Genomic DNA, 4121 nt, shown 5'->3' on the forward strand with positions numbered 1-4121 from the left:
TGAAATTATGCAAATATTCTAAATACTTTTTGTTGCCTGTACATCTGAGTAAGTATGATTCAGAAGAAAGTGTGCAGTGGATTAATAGATTCAACATTGAAGAGATTTGCATTTCTACAGAGTTCTTTTCTTTGCTGGCTCCTACTATCTTTAGTATCATGGCTCAGAAAACAAGCTTGACAATACTGTCTCTAAATGTATTTGAATATCCTGGCATCCCTATTCATCAGCCTCTTTGATGCTTTAAATGTCTTTTGCTTTCTTTCCAGAACTCTTTATGAAGGCAGAGAGATATGCTTTTAGTAGAGTATCCAACTATCTTATAATACACACTAAATGGAGGAGAAAATGGGTGTCTTTAAATATTTGATAGATCTGTGATAGCCCACAGTGGATCCCTGTTAGAGTAACTTGCAGAACAGGATCATTACTATGACCATGCATCAGGTGCCACAACAATCACAGCAATGACCAGGTACCACTGACTCCATAAACTATCTTCACAAGTTGAAAGCTTCTTGACACCAATAAGTTGTTGGATAAACCCTATTAGCAGTTAAACGAAAAAAATGTGTTTGATTTTGGATTATAATCAAATATAAGAAACCTTTATCACATTTAATGGTGTATCATCCAAAAATATTCCTCAGAGACTACTAAGAAGTCTGAAGGTCATTTATTTTCATTTCTTTCCACACCCTGGGGTAGGGAGTAGGTGACATTTCTGTTAACAAACATATTTAGAAGTCTTCAGTTTTATGACTCCAATGTTACTATACTAAGATACAGTATTTTTATTGCTAGTAAATGTGCTCTTGTTTCATGTGACAGCTTTCTTTACCCAGATGCACCTTGGTCTCTGACCGAGTTCCATCACAAAAGGTAGGTAATACACGTATTGATAAACTGGTACCTTCCATTTTTTTTTTTAATTTTTAACGTTTATTTACTTTTGAGAGAGTGACAGACAGACAGAGTGTGAGCGGGGGAGGGACAGAGAGGGAGACACAGAATCCAAAGCAGGCTCGAGACTCCGAGCTGTCCGCACAGAGCCCAACGCAGGGCTCAAACCCACAGACCATGAGACCATGACCTGGGCCAAAGTTGGAGGCTTAACCGACTGAGCCACCCAGACGCCCAGATACCTTCCGTTGTTTTAAACATTCAATGAGCATGTGAAGCGCAAGACGAGGGGACTGTACTGCACAAAGAGCTATGGACTGGTATAGACACTTGAGTACTGTTTATCTCAAAAAGCCTTCTCCCTGGAACGTCAGATTTTACTTAAGAGCTATCCAGCATTTTGCATATATCCAGAAAAGAAAATCCACATCATGTGAGTTCATGTCTTCACTAACAGATGCTTATTTTCTGTGAAAGAAACAGTTTCACTGAATGCTGCTGCATCTTCCATCACCACAAAAACTTCCTAAAGCAACCATTAGGTTTAACTGTCAACCCAAACCCAGGCTTTTCTCTAGTATCTCCTTTCTGTTGGCCTTACTCACATCCTCACATATCTTCCCCTCCATCCAACCAACATTTACCTCCTTTTTTAAAGAGTTTACTTCTGTGTTTTTCTACACCGAGAACCCAAACCCACAAACTGACAACTGGAACAAAGAACTCACTTTCCTTAACACCATTGTATGAATAAAACTTGCTTATTTTACTTTTATTTAAATGTGTTATGTGTGTCTTTTGTCCTACAGTTGCACAGCACAGGAGTGCCCACCTGCCCTCCTCTCCCAGAAAGGGAAGGTGGCAATGTTTTCTTAAGTTATCCATAAATACTGAAGCAAGAGAACACATCAAAAGCTAGGCACCCTGGGGATTGCTTACTCTGTTCTACATAGAATTCAGCTGAGTTAACTTTAAAACATTCCTTTTCATTTAAGTACTCCCTTAAAACAGCATAAAGGATAGAGCACTATATAAGCTGCTTACAATTTCTACTGCACATTTTATCAGGAAAGCTATCTATCCCAGATTTCTTCTCTTCAGAAAAATTTTAATGATCCGAGGTCACACCTCTTAAAAAGAATGAGGTCTAGTTTTACATAAGAAGGTCCAACTTGTAGGGTTTTATTTTCTTTTTATGCTCAGACCTCACAAACCGAGGACCACAGCCTTCAAATAGCATTCCTTGTTAAAATTGAACTTAGAAAAGAAGGTTATTCTACCTCAGAATTTTAAATAAAGCTTCTACAACAAAGTTCAATGTTCCAAAGCTTTAAATAAATCTGAATTAAAGCAGCACTCCAACACTGAAGTGTTTAAAACAGGTTGCTAATCCCCTTACTTTTGAAACATGGCTGGGGGAGAGCAGTGTAGACCTAGGATTGCTTCTTAAAGTGGGGACCTCAGAACACCTGCATCACAATCACCTGCAGTGTTTACTGAAAACAGAATCCTGGGCCTGACCCTCCTCAACTAAAGGAGAATCTCTGTGGATGGGCCCCAAACCTGCATCCCTGACACATTTCCCAGGTGATTCACGCACACACTGAACTCCGAGAACCACTGCGGGGACACATCAATGTTGCCAAAGAAGTCCAGCGGGCACCAACTCTTAACCTGCTGAATTCTTCCATTTCAGGAGACTTAGTGCTTTTAAGTTGAACCTCACGACCACCATCACGTCGAGGCCAGGATTATGCTAGGAAGATTAAGGTCTTTCCGGATATTCAGAACTTTTGTCTCCCTGCTGTCAGCAACTAAGGAAGCTGGCAAACGCTGGTCTCTCACAGTAACATTTAGTGCCGGTCAACACACCGTATGGGCTAACATCTGAGCCCAGAAATAGGAAAGGCGAGTATAAATAGATTTGAATTGGGGTTGGACAAGGATTTGGCAGGCAAAAAATGACTGTGTGTTGATGGGGTGGGAAAGGATAGCTGCCAATTCAGGGATCCGTGGTCGAGGAGCTTCCTGACCCCTGTCCACCCCAGAAGTTCCTGTGAGCTCTCTGGACTGCAAGCCTTTGGCTATAATTAGGGGGGGGGGGGGGGTGCTGCTTTCTCTGGCTGCTTCCATATGCATGTTAGTTGTGTTTGGCATTCAGCAGCAGTGTTTGAAGAGTGTCTGGCCCCCACCAGCATTTAGTTGAGCCAGTCAGTGGAAAAAATGACAATGGGATCTGGCATAGAATTCAGGTGTTAAAATACCTTTATTAAAATAGAGGAAATAGCACCTATTAGGAAGTGACCCCGAGCTACCAAATTTTATTAGACTGGGAGGAGGTGTTTTTCCCTCCTTTAAAGCATACTGTAAATTCCCTTATGTCTTTCATGATATTTAACTACAGAAATGGGTGCATTCAGTAATTTCAGATTTTCAATGCTATATTTATTGCAACTCACTTTGTGTAGTATCGGGGAATACCGAGCTGAGACTTGGCACGTTTCAATAAAACTTTCTGTACATATTTAGCTAAAAAAGAAAATCTGATGGGGTAGGAGAGAGAGTCAACACTATTGGCAGTTTCCCATTAGCAGTGCAGGAGGTAAAAGTCAAAAATAAAGCCTGTGGAGTAAGTCGGAACATGGCATCCAAGCTTAAAAGAAATGCCATTTCTCTTTTTCATCTTGAGGTGGGAGAAGAGGCTTGACAGAAATGAGTGAAACCTCACTCCATAATGTTCGTCTGAAGCCAGCCCGCCAGCCTGATGTCAGCAGTGAGTAGGCTGAGCTGTGGATGAAGCAGGCCATGTCTGCCCTCCACAACTCAACAAAACCGCTTTAAAGTCAGCACGAAGTGCTGCCTCTCCCCTCTCTCAATGAAAAGCATACTTCTTGATTAAAAATGCATGTTTCTACTTTATGCCAAAACAAGAGAGTATTATTTTCAGGATGATCATAGAAACCAAGTTAAATGTGTTTCTTATTTCAAGAGATAAAAAAGCATCGCAACTTGGTGAAGAAACAGGGCTGGATGTTGGTTTAATGTAGCACTACTATGCACGTAATTTATTTTGAAACTCAGTGATATACGAAAATCTTCAGCATTTTTGACAGAATGAGATTACACACCCATCCCCCCCTCCACGCATTAAAGAAGGAAAACCTTGGCTTCGCCTGCCAATGTTATAGATAATATATATGTGTGTCTGCATTGTAATA

General features: G+C 40.8%; 1 long non-coding RNA gene across 1 annotated transcript; it reads left to right on the forward strand.

The window, feature by feature from the left end:
* Nucleotides 1-2413: 2413 nt before the first annotated feature.
* Nucleotides 2414-3822, forward strand: LOC144615649 (uncharacterized). Its single transcript, XR_013554032.1, has 3 exons — nucleotides 2414-2490; nucleotides 2600-2811; nucleotides 3593-3822. It is a non-coding gene; the product is annotated as an uncharacterized LOC144615649 (long non-coding RNA).
* The last annotated feature ends 299 nt before the right edge of the window (nucleotides 3823-4121 follow it).

Source organism: Panthera onca, chromosome A1, assembly GCF_046562875.1.
Source record: "Panthera onca isolate mPanOnc1 chromosome A1, mPanOnc1 haplotype 2, whole genome shotgun sequence".
Classification (NCBI taxonomy): domain Eukaryota; kingdom Metazoa; phylum Chordata; class Mammalia; order Carnivora; family Felidae; genus Panthera; species Panthera onca.